This window comes from Sinohyriopsis cumingii, chromosome 11 (assembly GCF_028554795.1).
Source record: "Sinohyriopsis cumingii isolate HCF-2022 chromosome 11, ASM2855479v2, whole genome shotgun sequence".
NCBI lineage: Eukaryota > Metazoa > Mollusca > Bivalvia > Unionida > Unionidae > Sinohyriopsis > Sinohyriopsis cumingii.
In genome coordinates, this window is record NC_142971.1 from 3195280 (window position 1) to 3217057 (window position 21778).

The window sequence follows — 21778 nt, forward strand, 5'->3', positions numbered from 1 at the left end:
TACTGGACACAGGCCCATAATAGTAAAGTAATATAACAATGTTGGCCACAGGCCCATAATAGTAAAGTAATATAACAATGTTGGCCACAGGCCCATAATAGTAAAGTAATATAACAATATTGGACACAGGCCCATAATAGTAAAGTAATATAACAATGTTGCAATGATGAAGAGCACCAAATTACAAAAAATTTTAACAGTGAGCTGATGAAAGATAAAAGGTACAAATCCATCACACAATAGAAATAGATAGGAAGTTGAAACTGTGCTGATACCATTGGTTCTTTACTAAGGCAGATTAATACTGAAGAGACATTTTGTAAAAATAGTGGAATGTATGTTAATTTACATAAACTAAAATTATTGTATTCATAAAAACAGTATTGTATTACAAGGGTAAACAAATCCAGACCTTGCCTGGGTGTAAATACAAACAAAAACCACATCTGGGTATAATTACATAGGATTATATTTCACTCCTAAGTTAATTTGGACAAAAGCAAAGCAAGAACTTAAAGTTCAAACAAACAAGTCTCTACATACATTGAGTACTATTCACAATAAATTATGCACAATTGTTTGTGACACAATCTTTTAAACTATTTCATTCTATGATAACACCTGTATTAAATTATGGCACTAAATTTTGGGAGTATAACTATTGACATAGAATTAAAAAGGTACCATATATACTTGCTTATAAATCATGTCGAATTACAAACAACAAAATCACGATCTGCCATTGCATAATGTGCCTGCATATCAGGGCCTATTTTTTGTGCTACTGATTACTCCTATCAAATCGCGCAGAGTCAGATCTGTCGGATTATGCGACTTAGAGTGCTGACTATCAACTTGTTCATCAGAATGCAACTAAATACAAAGTCTGGTCAAAATTCACTTGTATTATGTACTAAACACTGTGTTCATAAGCTCAATGAAGTAAAAAATTGCAAGCAATGACCTCTAACTTTACTCCAAGGTCAATTAGGTATTCAAAGATCCTTCACAGAAGCGTGGATATTATATTAGGTTAGATCTACATCAATTTCATTAAAAACCAGTTTAATACTGCAAGAAGTGTCTAAGCAAAAACCACATGCCAATTAATTAATAGCACCATTCATTCAAAAATAGTTTAAACAAAATATTTGACCTGGCCATTATTGTGCCATGTTGGAGGTCAGATGGGCACTATTCAGAACCAACTTAATATTACCATAATTAATTTATAATATTATCATAATTAATTTAAGTACTGCAACCTCATCTGTCCCCAAAATATGGAAAACTGCAAAAGTAACTCCTATTCACAAATCTGGTTCTAAGGATGATGCTGATAACTACTGACCAATTTCAATACTACCAAACTTGTCAAATTTGATTGAAAAACATGTCCATGACTCATTCATGTCATATTTAACCAAACACTTGCTGTTACACCCTAATCAATCAGGCTTTAGACAGAACCATTCCTGTGAGACTGCCTTGATCTCCCTAACTGATAAATGGCTTCAAGAACTTTACCAAGGTAGAATAATAGGAACTGTATTTGTAGATTTCAGGAAAGCTTTTGACATGGTGGATCATGAAATCCTTTTGAAGAAACTGAAAATCTACCAGTGTGATGAAAGAACAATTAGATGGTTTACTTCGTACTTAAATGAGAGAACACAACATGTTTACATAAATAATGTTCTGTCTGAACCTGAAACAATTAGATATGGAGTACCACAAGGCTCAATTCTAGGTCAACTACTATTCATTTTATTTATTAATGACCAACCACTTTTACTAAGAGACTCAATATCATCTACAGATCTCTTTGCAGGTGACACAACATTGTCAGACATCCAAAACACAAAGCATGAGCTCAAAATTTCTTTACAGAATGCACTAAACAAACTGGAAAACTGGTGCACATGTAATGGCATGGTGGTAAATACCGGTAAAACTAAAATATTACTTATCTCAACATGGCAAAGAAGGACAAATCTTGATAGTGATGAACTATGTCTGACATGGAAGGATACAAATCTGCAAATAGTCTGTCATGATAGGCTACTTGGTGTTCTGGTAGATAATAACCTATCATGGACTGAACATATCAAACATACCAGTAAAAAAGGCAATTCAAGTTTATGGCTTCTCAGTAGGATAAGACATTTTCTCCCTGAAAGGCACAGGAAACTATTTTATAACAGTTACATACAACCCTATTTGGACTACTGTAGTACAGTATGGGGTAATTCAAATGATAAAAACATAGCAAAGCTGGCACATCTTCAAAAAAGAGCATTTGGGCTAATATCAATCCAGAAAGAAAGCAAGGAAAGTTTTGCTGGTAGGTTAAAAATATTACCTATTAAAGACCGAATCTGTTTGAGAAAAGCCAAATTAATGTACAGGATATCTCAGAATAGTGCTCCTGAATATTCACAATCACTATTCCAGTATAGGCTACCTGGTAATACTCCCCACCTGCGATCCATGTCTACCAAACAGTATAAAATTCCCAAACCAAATAAGGAGTTATTTAAAAAAAGTTTCCAATACTCTGGAACTCTGCTCTGGAATAGAATTCCAGCTGAGATTAGAAATGCCCACTCTATTTCCTTCTTCCAAACCCAATATATCCAGTGGCTTCAGAGATGCAGCTTAAATAAATAAATTCCTTTGTACGAGGGCCTCAAGGTAGATTAGTTTTTAGCTAATTGTGTTACCCTCTTTAAATAAGGTCATTATTATTATTATTATACCAGTTTTATAGTGAAAACCCCATGCTGAAAAATAGCCATATACAGTTTTTCATGAGGTCATGAAGGCAAACATCTCTGTGGATTAGATCAGGCTCACTGTAAGATAGACACAACAATATATTGCAAGAAAGCCTCTTTGATTTTTGTCACTGTTGGAATTTCATAGCAGTAGATTTTTTCCGGTTCTGGGACATCATACTGGCATCATAGGACCAACCAGACAATAACAACCATTTTCATTTACTACCAACAAAACATCAAAGGAAGTCTTTTAATGGAACCACTTATCAGTATGATAAGTGAAGAGGAACAGTGATAACAAAATCTTCTAGATGTTTGCTTTGGGGCCATACTGGATGTCAGACTGATATATTTTTAGTTATATCAATTAGACACCATAAGAAATCTTTCAGTGAAGGCCCCCATTCAGTGTATAATCATCAGTAGAAGCTTCAATAACAAGATTTTACACATCAATGGTTATAATGATGCAATGACAGTACAACAACATTAGCTAACCTGAAAACACACTACACTTATCCCCTAATTATTATTTCAAGCAGGTACATACCTATCATTCAATTTAGTTGCAACTCTTTTGTTTTATTTCAGTTATGTTTCTTCTATTGTTGGTAAAGCTAATTTTGCTTTTTATGTACTGAAGAGCAGAGACAGCTTACAAAGCAATTGTCCAGTTGTTGGCATTTAATGAGAGATGACAGTTTACCAGTTTTTCCATGACAGGCATTTCCACACCCGTCACTTCAGTGACTGCATTACTGCAAATGAAATTTCCATGCCCATGTTTGTTAGCAATGACCACATTGGCAATTCACTGTGTGAAAACACTGGTGTGAAAAGAAGAGAGCTATGCACAAGTGCAAAACAAAAATATTGTTAATTAATGCATTAAGTAAACATAAAAACAAAGATTTTGCAACTGAGCAAAGTAGCAAATCCCATTAAAGTGCAGTAATTAATATCAAATTCATCATAATAGAACTGTCAGATTTGCAGGTAAAAAAGAAGGTATGAGAAGATTAAAAAATAAGTCCAGCACAAGTAAACAGAAAACATACTAATTATAATTATTTCATGAAGTAAGATTCTACAAGGTGAGCAAACAAAACTGATCCTTTTAATGTGCAATAATTATTATCAAAATAATCATGATAACAACTGTCATCTTCATAAATATCTAAGGAGGTATGGGTCAGACAGTAAAATAGTGTACAGCACAAATGACCACGCTATTGTTGCTAATTGATGCATGAAGTAAATATAGTGGTGAGATTCCAGCAATAACTAAGCAAAGTAACAAATCCCTTTTTAATGTGCAATAATTAATATTATCAAAGTCATCATAGTAATTTGCACATAAAATAGAAGGCATGAGTATATACAAAATAAGCACAGTACAAGTAAATATAAAACATTGTTGATGGTTACTGCATGAAGTAAGATTCTGGCAGTTGAGCTTATTAATTGTCTTAATGTGCAATAATTATTATCAAAACAATCATGATAACAACTGTCACCTTTGTACATTATTTGATGCTGAAAATATGCACTATGCAAATGACCAAAATACTGCTGCAAAATCTACCTTGCTGCCCTTCTTATTGCCTTCTTATTTAATTTCACTTTTCAATTTTCAATAGATTTTATTTATCGCCCATCTCCCTGTTGCAGAAATGACAATCAGTAGAAACACTTGACACAGAAATACTTGATGTAGAAATGCTAGGTAGAAACACTTGACACAGAAATACTTGATGTAGAAATGCTAGGTAGAAACACATGACACAGAAATACTTGATGTAGAAATGCTAGGTAGAAACACTTGACACAGAAATACTTGATGTAGAAATGCTAGGTAGAAACACTTGACACAGAAATACTTGATGCAGAAATGCCAGTCGTGGAAAAATAGGCACACCAAGATGAAAAGTATGTACATTTTGAATCAATTAGGAAATTGGTAAACAAGTTCTGACTGCAGTATATGTAATGGGTACAATGGCAGTACTGTCATTAACTTTGCAATCTGTACAGAATGTTAATTAATATGGTGTGTATTTGATGTCCTATCCCAGAACAAAGTGTGCATCGGATGGCCTAATATCATCTGTGTTTTATGTGCATCATTGACTGTCATGTAATTTGTTGGATGTAAATTATATATTTAGATATGATATGTATGCTGTGATAAGACAAGAAGGCCAACCTAAACATTTTGCCAAAAAGTAGGGGTGGGCTTATTAGACACAGATATCCTTAGAAACTATTTAAAGAACTTGATATGAATGGACATTATATTATCACACAGCATGGATAAATACAGTATTTTGTCTCATGAAGTACAGAAAAATCATTAATTACAAATGTAACTTCATATTAATTTTAATTTTTTTCTTTATCAATGTTAGCAAATAGCAAAATGAGTTGCATGCTGTTTAGTGACATGAATATTTTGTTTAAAGAAAAATTGTAGTTTCTGGACCAGCTACCTTTTTATAAAAAAAAAAACACACCTCATATTAGTCATACATTAACTACAGAAGTAATGTGGAATTTGTATCTACCTTTGGGCAAAAAGCTTTGTGAATACTTTGGTACCTCGTAAAACTCCTAACTGCTTCCAAGTTTGTGTTGTTAAACAATACAACATATTGTTAATTACAAGTGTTGTTGTTTTCTTTGATTTTTGATAGAAACAGAATATACCAAGTAAGCATGACAGATTGCTGACTTATTAGTGGAAGCGTTTTTAAAAAATGCATAGCAACTTGTAAATTTCTAAAGGTTTTTACATAGTTTTGACTGACAGTAATTTAAAAATATCCTGTGGTCAAAATGATAAATACTCTGTTGGTTAATAGATATTGCTCAGCAAATAACATTGATCATTTCAACATTCAAAGTTACAGGTACTGTAAATAATGATTAAATACTGAAATACATGTACATATATTTGCAATGGTCTCCTCCAGGTTCCCAGCTCTTCATCCAAATTTACAAAGCCATGCTCAACATCCGCAGACCACCCATGATCCTATCACACAGTTGAGTCTAAATTATCTGCATTTTGGATTACATTACATAAAAATGCATTATTATTACATTACATAAAAATGCATGTCCAGACAGGTAGGATAACATAACCTCATCTTTTCTTCAAAAGCATAATAATAATAATAATAATAATAATAATAATAATAATAATAATAATAATAATATCCTATACCATCAGAACAGCAACAGACAGCAGTGCAAATATTCTGTCCAATCATCAACACAGTATTTAACAAAGTATTTACAATGAAGAGTCAACAGCTCTCCTATATTTTTGAGAATTAGCTTTCATTTGAAAGAAAGACTAATCTATTTTTATTTCTCAGAAAGTACTCTGCCATTAGAAAAACAGTGTAAATAGCCACTACATAACAATAAGTAGTTTATTTAGCATCCTGCCAAAAAGGTGAGAAAGGTGTCATGCCATGAAAGTGAGAAAGGTAATATATGTATAGTGTAAACTAATTGTATGCCTCTAATGAGATTAGCAACTGAGCACAAAGACCATATAAACTTGCTTATGAGTCCAGCCGCAAACTGCACAAACCCAATCTGCCATTGCATAATACATTGGTAGATATGGGTCTGTGCTGTTTTTAAGGAATAATCAGTAGAACAAACATCATAGACCTTGATCTGCAGTGCATTGTGCTGAGGCAGATCAGGATCTTTGTTATTTGCAGTTTGACTTGACTTATAAGCAAGTATGGATGGTATTATTAGCTCTGGCACCACTTCACAACAATGGGTAACAAACATAAAGGGTCTGATGAGACTAAGTTCCATCTACTAATGTATACTATTTTCAAAGCAGTAATAAGCTGTAATCACAAATCTAAACAATTATAGCATTTCTGTGAATTTAGCATAAAAATCAAAATATTCTTCATGAAGTTACTAAAGAGACGTGCAGTCCAAAAAAATTATAATTGCATTTTCTTTTAAAAATGGAAGCTACTGAAATAACTGGAAATTCTAAACAGGTCAATTACATATAAATTTAAATACATCTATAAAATTCCATTAAAACATGCTAAAAAGACTTAAAGAGTAAAAGTCCACAATGTTTAAAAATATGTAAAAACAACAATAAAAAATGTAACAAAAATGCTGCAATGGGTTTAAAATCTACTCAGTTTAAAATCTAATCAGTTTAGATGCCTACCAAATGAATAGAAATATGCCTACCAAATGAATACAAATATGCCTACCAACTGTCAACAAAATGAATACAAATATGCTTACTAATGCCTACCAAAGTAATACAAATATGCCTACCAACTGTCAACCAAATGAATACAAATATGCCTACCAAATGATTACAAATATGCCTACCAAATAAATACATAATAGAAATATGCCTGCCAAATGCCTACCAAATGAATACAAATATGTCTACCAAAATACAAATATGCCTACCAAACAAATACATAATACAAATATGCCTGCCAAATGCATACCAAATTAATACAAATATGCCTACCAACTGTCAACCAAATGAATACAAATATGCCTACCAAATGATTACAAATATGCCTACCAAATAAATACATAATACAAATATGCCTGCCATATGCCTACCAAATGAATACAAATATGCCTACCAACTGTCAACCAAATGAATACAAATATGTGTACCAAATGATTACAAATATGCCTACCAAATAAATAAGAAAACAAATATGCCTACCAAATAAATAATTACAAATATGTCTACCAAGCGATTACAATATACATACTACATAAATAAGAATACAAATATGCCTACCAATTAAATAAGAATACAAATGTCTACCAAATGATTACAAATATGCTTATAAAATGCCAACCAAATGATTACAAATATGCCTACCAAAAAATACAGAATACAAATATGCCTATAAAATATATACAGAATAACAAATATGCCTACCAAATGAACACAAATATGCCTACCAAATGAAAACAAATATGCCACCAAAAAAATACATAATACAAATATGCCTATCAAATATATGCAGAATACTAATATGCCTATCAAATGCCTACCAATGAATATAAATATGCCTACCAAATGAATACAAATATGTCTACCAACTGAATACATATATATCTACTAAATGTATACCAATGCCTACCACACAAATACAAAATATGCATACCAACTGAATACAAATATGCCTACCAAATGAACATGAATGCCTACCAATGTTAATTTGTCTTCTTGATGTGGGTTTTATTCAACTGTACCCAAAAACATTCATAAATGTGTAAATTTTAAATGGCCGGTCCCTTACAGTGGATGTATTTGCTTGTGTATGTTAATTGTTGTACAAGTTGCAACCTAAAAGCTATAACTATTACTATACAGTAAAACCTGTCTTGAGAGACCTCTGCTAGACCAGGATCTCCATGCACGGATTTATTAATTATATAGTGTTATTACCTGTAATGAGAGACCACCTGTCTTGAAAGACCAATATTTTTTGGCAGAAGAGGTGGTCTTTCAAGACAGGTTCTACTGTAGTGGGAAAATTCAACTGATATATATACTGTCAAAGACACTATGCTGACATCAGAGTGCCTACTGAAAACAATATGAAGTGTTAGCACTGAAGCCTACAATTTTCTAACTACACTACTGATATAATAGGTAGGGAAACTTTGAGTGGGATGTCAGCATGTGGGCAGGATATTTATCAAAGAGAACCAGTAAATATTACTTAACAAACAAGAAAATATTTAGTAAGAAATTAAATATGGTTCAGACAAAAAACAACTGCACTCCTAAAAATCAAAGGATGAGTTGCAGTCTTACAAAGGAATACATAACCCAATTCACAGATGCTACCAAATAACTGAAACGTGTTTTTGTAAATTTTTTTATCTTCTTTAATCTGAAATTTGTCTGAAAGTTGGATTTTTCCCAAATCTGTTTCACAGTTCATTTAGCCACCACAATGACATATGTGACAGGTGTCAGTTATGTGATTAAAGGATCATAAATTGAATTAGATTTGTCATTACATATTTTTGACAGATAAAACTGTTTTGCATAAAAAGAACTTTTTAAAAAACTATTTTGTCATGAAGAATGAAAACACACTGTCAATATCATTAAAGTCTTAACAAGTTTCCTTGGGAATTTCTGTACATTCCTCACTTACAGAAACTACTGAATTACTGGTGTAGTGAAAGAGTACAGTGGTACATACCACCGAAAAAACAGTGATAAACTGGTATATCAGTAATACCATGCACCGCTAATAAATATTATTAATACAAATATGCCTGCCTTACATACTAGGCAGTCTACTTCAAGTGATCTTTGTTTTGTCATGCATCCCTAGGCTTTTGTCCCAAAACACAAAAGTTGAAAAATCTGTTGTAGGGTTTAATGCCATTTTTTAGCATATCATAGGCTATACATGGCAGCCAGTATTAATGGTGGAGAAAGAACCTGGGAAAAACCCCGGAAAGAACCACCGACCCATGAGAAGCTACTGGCAAGCTTTCTCACATACCCACATTGGCCGAATCCAAGACTCGAACCTACGCAGACAGAGGTGAGACAGCAGTGATCCGTAACGATGAGCGCTTTAGACCACTCGGCCACTCAGGGAAACAAAAACAAAACAAACATTGAAAACCTGCAAATACTGCCTGAAAATCTAATCAGGTCATCTGCAATTAATACATCTATTCCTACTAAAATTAATTTCCCTACCTTAAATGATTATTTCTGAATCAAACTTACAATGTCCATGTTAAAATGTCTAATTTCAAAAAATAAAAAAGTCCGTAAAACATTTTTTACACATTTATATAATGGCCTGAAAATCTATCAGAACATTTACATAATAATAAAATTATGCATACATCATATTGTTTCTCTACCTCAACTGATTCTTTTTATCAAATTTTTACAAGGTCTTTTGTAAATAAAAAATAATTATATCCCCAAAACTTAAAAGTGTAAAAAAAAAAAAAAAATAAGGCCATTGACACTAGAATCTACTCAGTCTTGGGACATGCTCAAGGTATGTAAATATCCAATTTGATATATTTAGGCTCAATGTTATTTCTGCTAACATGAAATTAGGATGAACAGAAGAATGGATGGAGAGATGGGGTATAATGATACAGTGTCCTTTTTACTGAATATTTTTGAGCACAGATTGGTTCTTCCACAGCATAGCAGTCAGTACATGAAATAAGACATTATATGTACAACAGTTTAAAAAGTTTCAATTTCATCAAAATTGGGCATAACTTTAGGTTAAATCCAATGTAATATCATGCATTTTTCCAGTTAATTACTAGTTTGACCAAGAAGAGCTAAACCCAAAGTATTGAGAATACATATGACATAAAATGCACAGGTAATACCACATTAAACTGGGTCAAAAGGTTAAATGCAACTTGTGAGATATTGATTATCATGTTAATTTTTATGATCACATGCAAATACCATGATCCTTCTAAATACATTACATCTTAATTATAAACATTTTAAGCCTTTACTTGTATTTTTCTCCAAAAATAAAATGTATGAAAAACATTCATAGACTATTTTTAAATTTATGAAAAACAGAGTAGACAAGAGAGTGTGACCTACACTTTGAAGATAAAATCACTCCATGCCAAAATTCCATCAAATTTGTTGTGGCATTGGAAAAGTATTTTTTAAAAATTGAGTTTACAATCAATTTTTAATTTCTTACAGCTAAAAGCTAAATGAAGTCTAGCACAAAAAAATTATTTTGAGAGTCTTCAAGAGAATTTCCTTATGTTTTATTTCTAAAAATAAAATACATGATAGACTGTATTACCTATCTGTGATAATGTGGCTGCATTTTCTATAATTAGTAAAGTATGTGAAAACACCCTGATCCTCCAGTGATTAGAGGATGCAAAACATCAAGTACCATGTAATGTTATGATATAGTGCAGACTCTGCAAGATGTCATGTGTAACTGCATAACTATACATGCATACTGGTACAAGTTATCCATCTGCCAAGGAATGTTATAATATGCAAGAGAGGTGGATGATAACACAGATAAGGGCCCAACTATGTATCCCAACCTGAAGCCAATTACACATCCCCTATGGAGGAATTTACTTAAACACCATGCATATGTACCACATGCAGGTACATGTATCTGGCAAGGTGTCTAGACATGTTCCTTTAACTTGAACAAGTTATACAGGAAGATTATAAACAGGCCTATCTGCTCTGATGAGTGAACACCTAGGGGAAGATTCAATCATCATTTGGGATAGCTGGAATTATTCCTAAGGTGTTTGGAAAGTTTGCCTTGGCTATTTTTTAACAAAAAATATTGTGTGTATGTCTGTGTGTTTGCATGTCTCAGACTCAAAGACTCATTCAATAGGAAATAAGTAATATGTCCAAACATTATGTGTTTTAGAATGTCTGTCTCACTGTCATGATGTACATCTGGTAGGTAAATTGTATTTTCAAAGTATTTTTGTAACAAAACAGTTTGATCTCACTTTTATGTAAACTATATCATCATTGATGGTGAGACATGACATAAACAGCTTCTCCATCAATACACAATACCTACAGTCAAAAATGTATTGGCCAAACTGACCCAACCAAGCAATAACTTGCACTGTAGTCGTAAATCAAACAAATAAAAACCAAACTGGACAGCACAATTCCTCAAAAAACAATCACTCCAAATTCATCAGCCACTTTACAGAAATGCACTCAACACAGGCCTTTATTCATTGATACAATATCTATCAAAATGGTCCATAAAAATTCAAAACAAAGTACCATCTATACTCACTTATAAGTGGCAACCAACTGCAAACAACAAAGATCCTAATCTGCTATAGCATATTGCACCTGCAGATCAGGCTCTGTGTTGTTTATTATACTGATTACTTCTAACAAGCTGCACAGACCCAGATCTGGATCTGTGCAGTTTGCAGTTGGACTCATAGCTTCTAACGATTAGGCGCTATACCAAGTCCTCATTATTATTATTATTATTCATAATATGCAAGTATGTTTGGTATAATTTTTAAAACTGACCGAAATTCTAGCTGCTTACAATTGTTTTACACAACAAAATCTAGCTTGATCTCCAGATTCTCACAGTAAGACCACACTCTGCATTATCACTGCTATGGAAGCACCTCTCGTGATTTTTATAAATTCTGGATAATATTCCTGTTCTGACCAACATTGGAAACACATCTATATTTTGGCAAAATCAAAACAGTTCCAAACAGTTAGCCAAATTACATTGTTTTATTTCATGATCTGCTAAGTTCATTCTAATATTTGTCTTGACTGTAATTAAAAATAAGTAAAACATTTCATAAAAAATGTTATCATGTGTTTTTGAAAAATAGAAAACAGCCTATGCTTCCTAGAGCACTTATTAGATCTTAAGTTCTGAAGGTACCCAGTTTTCGGGTGGTGGGGGTGGTGGTGTTGGGTTGGGTTGTGTAACCGCTCCAGTGGTCGAGTGGTTTGATCATCTGCATCGGATGCGGAAGATCACAAGTATGAACGCTGGCTGAGTCATATCAAAGACTTACAAAAATGGTACTAACAGCTGCCTCGCCAGGTGTTCAGCATTAAGAGGTTAGTGTAAGGACTGGTCAGCCTGGTGTCATGACAATGTGACTGGTGGGACATCATGCTAAATGTCTGCAGCATTATGCCCCAGTGCTAAAACATCACAATAAACTGCCAAACTGCAGGCACTGTAGCAATATGACTAAAACTTGTTGAAGTTTTAACCTTAAAAATCCAAAAATCACATACACACACACAGTTTTGCCGTTTGTTGATCTCTTCAATTTCAGAGGAAAGCAAATGCTACAAGTATTCAGCAATCCCATAATGGTTAAATAGAAGTGATTGATTTTAAAATACAAAGAAATTTATAAAGTTTGAAAAGGCCAGTGACAGATTTATTATTTTGCTGCCCCCTGGGCATGGTCAGAGTTGCTGCTCCCCACCACACAAACAAAGCCTTAAAACTACAACCTATAAAGAGCTTTGTTTCTTTAAATAATTGCAAAATTTAACTAAAGCATTTAACGTTTTGACAAAATAAATAAACCTTTTAACAAAGCTAGATTTTCATACTTTAAAATCTGGCAGCCCCTGAAATTTTGATGCCCTTAGCAGCTGCCTTGTAAGATTATTGAAAATTCACCATTGAAAAGAACACAATACTGTAATACACTCTTTACTGGAAAGAACACGATAATACACTATTTAGTAAAAAGAACAAAATAATACACTCTTTACTAAAAAGAACACAATAATACACTCTTTCCATAAGAGTGGCCAAGTGGTTTTAAGTGCTCTCCATTATGGATCACTGCCATCTCACCTCTGTCTGCGCTGGTTCGAGTCTCGCATTCAGCCAATGTGGGTATGTGAGAAAGCTTGCCAGTAGCTTCTCATGGGTCAGTGGTTCTTAAATCCTGGGTTTTTCCAGGTTCTTCCTCAACCATTAATACTGGCCACCATGTATAGTTTATTGTGCGCTGAAAAATGGCGTTAAACCCCATAACAACAACAACTTCCTGTGACCTACTTCAACAATATTATTTGTATTCTTGCTATTCCCACATGCTCCTTTTATGCACACATTTATTTTGTGCAAGTTACTCCCAAAATAGCTATAACAGATATTATATGTTATTCAGTATCACACAAGGGTGGGACAACTGATTGATACAAGAGGTGAAAAATTGATACCAAACCATACTTACTCTTATACAAGATACATTGATCTTCAGCAGTCATGAAATAATGAATAGTAGTTTGCCTTTTTATTCTTTAAATTGAGAACTCAACTGAGATAAACATAGTTGGCATATGCACTTATTTATGTCAGTAACAAAGAAAAACTATTGACAACACCAACTTAATTGGTTTCTACAAATTAACAACAAGGTGACTAACTCACATGGTTTTAAATCTGTCATCCCCCCTTCTAATTCCATGCTGATTATATAATAATAATAGCAGTAATAATTAATAATAATAATAATAATAATAATAAACTTAATGAGGATAACACATTTGGTCATGACTGACCCATTGGCCATGTTATCGTCAGTTTTTGTAACTATGTCAAAAACAAAATACAAGACCATGCACATAATGAGGTATCATAACACACTCATTCATACATATTTAACATGAATGACTATGTGTGACTATACTGGGAAACATATACATATACATATTCTATGCACAGGTACATACAATTCAGCATAAGTCATACATATTACATACATCAAATACGATCTGGACATGTTATTTATGGATATAAAGTTTTCTATTCAGAGCCTTTAACATGTCATTCCAGCTGGTCAAGAAAGAATTTCTTTAATGATATTTTAAAAGAAGCAAGTGAATTTGAATTATGTTTCCTCAATGATAAGGAATTCCATACAGTAGGTGCTGATACAGTAAATGAGCTTTTTTTGTAATGATTGGTTTTCCACCACGGAATCTGGAATCATTGTTAGTTGTCAATCGGAGATTACGCTCAATATTTGATGATCTTAGTTCAATTAGGTTAGAGATATAACCTGGAGAAAGATCATTTAAAGACTTATATGTCACGATTCCTTTAAAATAAAGAATACGTTTTTGTACAGGTAGCCATTGCAGACATGAAAACAAACATCTGAGTGAGTCACAACAGGAAGTTTCAGTATTATTCGGGCCGCCCTTTTATTTGAGTTTATCAACTCTGGATAGATTATAATTGTTTCCCCATACGGTACAACCGTATTCTGTAAGTGGAAGTACATATTCTGAAAAATAAAGTTCATGTGATTGGGAGGTAGAAATTTCAAGAGCAATTTTAACAGTTGTTCTTTTGACTACCATTACACATAAATGATCAATATGCGCATTCCAGCCGAGATGCTGATCGATGTAGATACCAAGAAGTTTTTGATTTTTGACAATAGACATGTCTAAGCCATTTTGAGTTAGAAATAAATCCACTTAATATATAGACACTGACTTATTATGATTGTTATATTTCATTTTAGAGATATTAATATGCATTTTGTTTTGATGACACCAGACTGATATATTATTGAGATCGATTTGAAGTTTATTTTTAATGAAGTCTAGAGATTTACCAGATAAATGCAATCAGTCGTCAGTGAAAAGATCTGTATCAGAGTGTGCTGGATATAAGGCTATGTCATTGATAAACAGTAGATTAAGAAAAGGCCCTAATATGGATGCTTGAGGAAGATTATTTTATCCCATCATAATACTCAACCATGACAACATATATTAACATAAAGAAGACACTCTAGAATTGGTCTCCATGTATTATTTGAGTACTGATCATTACTTAACCACTCTTAAATATATATATATATATATATATATATATATATATATATATATATATATATATACAAAGAATGCAAAGATGATATGGCAAATAAGTCCTTTCAAGTGCACTCAACACAGGATTGTACGTGTCAAAGCCTGATTAAATAACAATGAACAAATTTAATCAGGTTATCTAAATACACGTAGAAACATGTCTACCTAATTGCATTTGTGCATATGAAGTGCACCTTAATTGAATTATACTAACAAAAACCTTCATCAGGAAAAGAGTCAGTCAAAAAAAGTTCAATAATATGCAAAGGTGGACAATTTCATGGCCAGAAAATTTTATCACACCATCTGCATAGCATGCATGCCAAATTTCATTAACCTACATTGAGTGGTTTTTGTACAATAATGGAAATTAGTTTCTCTGGATAGATGGACACTGAGATGCTGATGGATGGAGAGGTTCAGTTGGAGAGTACTATATCAAGATGCTGCAAGCATACCACTGCACTACCAACCTGCCTATAGCTCCTTAGATGATTTCTCTACAGAATGGCAGCTGTAGTCACCCCCAAATCAAATTAGCTGGAAAACTGAAACACACTGATAACCCTAATCAGCCTTCCTTCACTCCAACATGCATTCCCAATGGAAAGCTAGCTAAATGGCAATCCATGACTCATCTGAGACTTGCAACTTCTAGTCCAATCTTTCCAGTCCCATTTTTTAAAATCTACTGATGGATGGTAGTATCAATATTAAAAACTGAAAGAGACATAATGTCAGTCTGCAGTTCTCAAGACCCTGTCTCTAAAATAAGGATTAACTATCACAACTGTGAATAGACACAAGTATAAAAATATGTAGAACTGTTGTACTAACTGCCTCACAAAAATGTTAATTTCCATATAAGTGTTGGTCTGACATTTATGGAGCTTAGATTGATCATATTTAAAAACACCAAGGTCATTTCAATCTGTTTTTCAAGGACACTGACATAAAGTGAAACACATCATATACATGACTTTGTGGTTATAGAATGGAAACGAATGTTTCAAAGATGGTGTTTTGCTTCTGTAACAATTCATTACATTAAAAGTGATTGGTGAATTTAAGTCAAGGCTCTCATTGATCCCATTCTTTTACACTGGATTGATTTTACAGAATCTTCCTGGGAATAAAGACCCAATGGCCTAATCAGCTACAAGAGCCCAATATATCAGTTAATAGAAGACCGATAATCCATGAGAGCAGCAGAATTTAGCATCTCTGCGGAAAAGTATCTCAAATGGAGGCCATACTTAACCTCCATAGAGCTAATGAAATAATAACAATGTCACTACTACTACTACTTTTAAGACTACATATATGGATTAGTATCACTGAAATAATAATAAAAATGTCACTACTACTACTACTTTTAACACTACATATATGGATTAGTATCACTGAAATAATAATAACAATGTCACTACTACTACTACTTTTAATACTACATATATGGATTAGTATCACTGAAATAATAATAACAGTGTCACTACTACTACTACTTTTAATACTACATATATGGATTAGTATCACTGAAATAATAATAACAGTGTCACTACTACTACTACTTTTAACACTACATATATGGATTAGTATCACTGAAATAATAATAACAATGTCACTACTACTACTACTTTTAATACTACATATATGGATTAGTATCACTGAAATAATAATAACAATGTCACTACTACTACTACTTTTAATACTACATATACGGATTAGTATCACTGAAATAATAATAACAATGTCACTACTACTACTACTTTTAATACTACATATATGGATTAGTATCACTGAAATAATAATAATAATGTCACTACTACTACTACTTTTAACACTAAATATATGGATTAGTATCACTGAAATAATAATAACAGTGTCACTACTACTACTACTTTTAATATTACATATATGGATTAGTATCACTGAAATAATAATAACAGTGTCACTACTACTACTACTTTTAATATTACATATATGGATTAGTATCACTGAAATAATAATAACAGTGTCACTACTACTACTACTTTTAATACTACATATATGGATTAGTATCACTGAAATAATAATAACAATGTCACTACTACTACTACTTTTAATACTACATATATGGATTAGTATCACTGAAATAATAATAACAATGTCACTACTACTACTACTTTTAATATTACATATATGGATTAGTATCACTGAAATAATAATAACAGTGTCACTACTACTACTACTTTTAATACTACATATATGGATTAGTATCACTGAAATAATAATAACAATGTCACTACTACTACTACTTTTAATACTACATATATGGATTAGTATCACTGAAATAATAATAACAATGTCACTACTACTACTACTTTTAATACTACATATATGGATTAGTATCACTGAAATAATAATAACAGTGTCACTACTACTACTACTTTTAACACTACATATATGGATTAGTATCACTGAAATAATAATAATAATGTCACTACTACTACTACTTTTAATACTACATATATGGATTAGTATCACTGAAATAATAATAATAATGTCACTACTACTACTACTTTTAATACTACATATATGGATTAGTATCACTGAAATAATAATAATAATTTTATTTATAGAGGGTCACACACACACATATAATATAAACACACACACACACACATATAACACACACACACACACATATAATATGCACACACACACATGCACACATATATAATATGCACACACACACACACACATATGCATACGTATGCACAGTAGTATGCATATGACATTTTCCAGCATCTTTTCCAAGATACAACTAACCCCTCACTGACCCTGTGCAGCATATGTCAATCAGCTATGACATAAAGCAACCATTCCACTGAAATACTGTGGAATCTGATAACACAACCATGTGTAAAGTATACTTAATAAGTTTAGATTGGTTGTCAGACTACAATGCTCCAAGTAAAGGGGTCAACTCGATATTTTATTTATATATATATTCTACTGCAATTTTCATCACTTACTTAAATGTACTCTGTCAATCACTATAACTTTTTGCTGGGAGAGAAAGTGCAAATTTAGTTTTTGTTTATTTAAGCAAACGGCATTGACCCTGGTCTGTCAACACCTTATACAAAAGCAGATCAAAGTCTATGCTGTAAATTTATGATTATGCATTTTTCTTCTTCTGGATCATGGGTAGAAATTGTATTATTTAAAAATGACTGACAACATCAGTAAAACAATTTTCCTGGTATATGCTTTTATGGTCATGGATTCCATTTGATCATGTAACAGTAAAAATAATTGTATATATATGATGTCACTCATTATATGGCAGTCTCACAACAAGGCAATATACTCCATAGCTCCCACTGTCAGTGCTATAATGAGTGCTGTATATTGGATGAAGTCTGTCATATCTTTTCCCCATTTTGTTTCTTGAAACAAGATACTTTTAGTCCTATGATGAATTTATGTGTTATACCCCCATTTTCACAAAATAGTCACAATCTCTACTCATTTAAAAGTCAAACTGCAAACAACAAAGATCCATATCTGCCATAGCATCATGTGCCTGCTGATCAGGGTCTATGTTGTTTGCTCTAATGATTACTCCAAACAAACTGCAGACCTAGATTCATTGGTGCATTCAGCAACAGCAGATCTGGGTCTGAGCAGTTTGCAGTTGGACTCATAAGTGAATCCGTATGGTAGTGTATGACTCATTTTGATAAAATATTAGACTTGAACAATTTATGAAAAGTCATGAACAAATGGAAAAATACTTACCTTAATCATATGTAAAATTATCTGCTTAATCTTGTACCGTAGGTGATACCTGTAGCCATGAAAGGTTAAATCTCAGTGCCACTATTTTAAGAAAGGAAACATAAAAACAGCTGTGAAGGACTCCTCTTCATTCTAAGCCTAATAACAGGAATTGGCTCCTTCACATACAGAGAACCTAAACTAGAGGTTCTGAAAACATTGAACAGTAGCTCCACAGTAAACAGTGGCAGCATCAGCTGCTGCTACTTCCCAGAACTGCCAATCACCCACTGTGGGTTTTACTAGGTCCACTGCTGTAACATAAACCTGTTTAGGCTGGAGTGTAACCTAGGGGAGTTTCAGTGTACAATTTTTAATGAGAAGATTTCTTTTACAACATATTTTCATGCAAGTAAATGGTTGTTTGGATTTACATTGGAAATTTCATGACTTGCATCCCTTGAAGGAACTACTGGCTACATTTTCCAGCTGGAATGACATGTTAAAGTCTTCTTTTTCTACACTGTTATGCTGCATGTTTAAACCATCAGAGATATTCTTTGAAAAATTTGAGCATACTGAATTATGTATACAATAAAAACCAATGAAATCTGTCTTAGCACAACATGACTCACCATGACCAAAATATTTAAGTTTAAATTATCCACAAATTTAAAAAACAACTGAAAAATAGACATAATGGTGAGAAATTCTGATGAACATTGTCTTTCATATACACTGTACAACCAAATATGAACATCAAATTTCTGTGGTAATCTTTTGCTCAATTGTACAAACAAGATTTGTTATTATAAAGAATACTTGGTCCAAAAATATCCATAAATGTGAAACACAAATTAAAAAAGTTTCTACAATTTAGACAGGTCATCTAAATATGATTTAAAATACAAAATTTCATTTGTCTACCACAAGTGGTTTTGTTTATTCCTGCCAAACCAAATAAAAAATTATGTGTGGTTCTGTTTACATTGAAAAAAAATTAGGTTTGGTAGGTTGGTTCAAACATTTTTTCTTTTTTTTAGTAGTCTGGATGTTTTTAAATAAAGCATAAACTAGAAATGGGGTTGGCAACCAATTTTACATAGCTTGCCACTTTTCTCCAGATTAATTACAAAATGAATGAGCATGTGCGACCAGCAGAAGAGTAATACAGTTAAAATCACGATTTTTGGCTACCCTTTATGTGTGACACAAAACTGCTTGACATGCCACCTTTACACTCATGCTGTAGGTTGTTGACCCTTGAACTAGAAAGTAAGCATTATTCGCATCCTGATTTTAACTCGGATCATAGTTACACAACTTTGTTAATTGTGTTTTCTACTAATTTATTCCTATTTGAAAACTAAATTAAATGTCAGCAGGAAAATATAAGGTCAGTCAATTGTACTTTTTTATTTGGTCTAACAAGTCTTTTAGACAAACATGCAAGTCTAATAAATTTAAAAATGTATTCTCCCAAAAACTTGAAAAAACTGCTGTCACTGGCCTAAAAACTTATTAGGACATCTACATGTGCAAAACAGTATGCTAGCAAATTTTTATTTATTTATCCAAAGTGGTGGTTTTAGACAATATTGCTAAGAAGCTTCTCAGAACCCATGGACATACGGAAATACTGTTGCACTGACCAAATTTTTAAAAAATGCAGCAAACAGTGGGGCTGCCTTAAAGATGTTTTATATATATGAGTCAACATATTCAGAATTTAAAAACAAGAGTTGGCCTAATATCAAACAACTGGTTCACAAATTGGTCTAAATGGCAAATGCAGTAACGTGGTAGGTGCCTTGAGTAAAAGACACCCATGTCAAGATCATTTTCAGCTATTTTCTTCAAACTGGTGGTATCTGAAATGTTGTTTAACTCTGTTTCTTCTTTGAGCAACTTCAGCAGGACAAGATGGTGTGATTGAATCGTTTGTATGAATGTACAAGGCAATCATGGAAACACTGCTACATTTAGTCTGATACAGCAGGGCAGTTTTGAAGAGAAGGTCCTACCATAATAGTTTTATATAAAACAAACTATTTTAGACATCAAAGCCTTACTCAAGATAGAGTCATTTGTGTACGTTTGTAACCCAGTTGTTGTGGAATCAATAACGTTACCAGTGGAGCCACTTCAGGCACAAATTAGACAGTGTATGTCCTTAAAAAATTCATGCCAAGCTGAATCAAAATTGGCACAGCTGTCCAAAAGAAAAATAGGAACAAAAATTTTGTATGGCTGCTATAAGAGAGTTTGATCATTGCTGATGAAGCCACCCCAAACACAGTTCTGAATGGGCATATTCTAACAAACATTCTAATCTAGTGTGATCAAAATCTGCAAAGCCAATCAAGAGAAGAATACAAAAACCAGTTTTACATTTTAATTGCTAAAATGGAGGGAGCCACACAAGCTACAAGTCAGAGCATGGTCTAATAATCAATGGCCCAGCTATTCTGGAAAAAAAGTTGAAAACAGGTCTTCCATATGGTTGTCACACCACTACTAGGAGATCCATTTTGTTCAAGTATGTCCTATCAAATGTTTCTACCAAACTTAAATGAAATTTTATGACTGAACAAAGGTCAAAAATAGGTTTTCTATATGGTTGGTGTAGTCATACTGTTGCAATGGCATACATCTCAAACATAATTTTGACAGAGCATTTCCCAAGAAACATTCTTACCATGGGTGATAAGCACTGGTTAATCTGTTCTGAAAAAGAAGTTGAAAATAGGTATTCTATCTGGCTGATAAGGAAGCT

The 21778-nt window shown here is 32.8% G+C and overlaps 1 protein-coding gene across 1 annotated transcript in view; it reads right to left on the minus strand.

Annotated features, from left to right (window-relative positions):
- The window catches only part of LOC149787535 (dystroglycan 1-like), a 43367-nt gene extending 24094 nt beyond the window's left edge, over positions 1-19273 (minus strand). Inside the window, exon 1 of the mRNA XM_089973669.1 lies at positions 19024-19273. The gene's annotated coding sequence lies outside the window, so the exon portion shown is untranslated. The remainder of the gene's footprint in view (positions 1-19023) is intronic.
- Positions 19274-21778: the final 2505 nt, after the last annotated feature.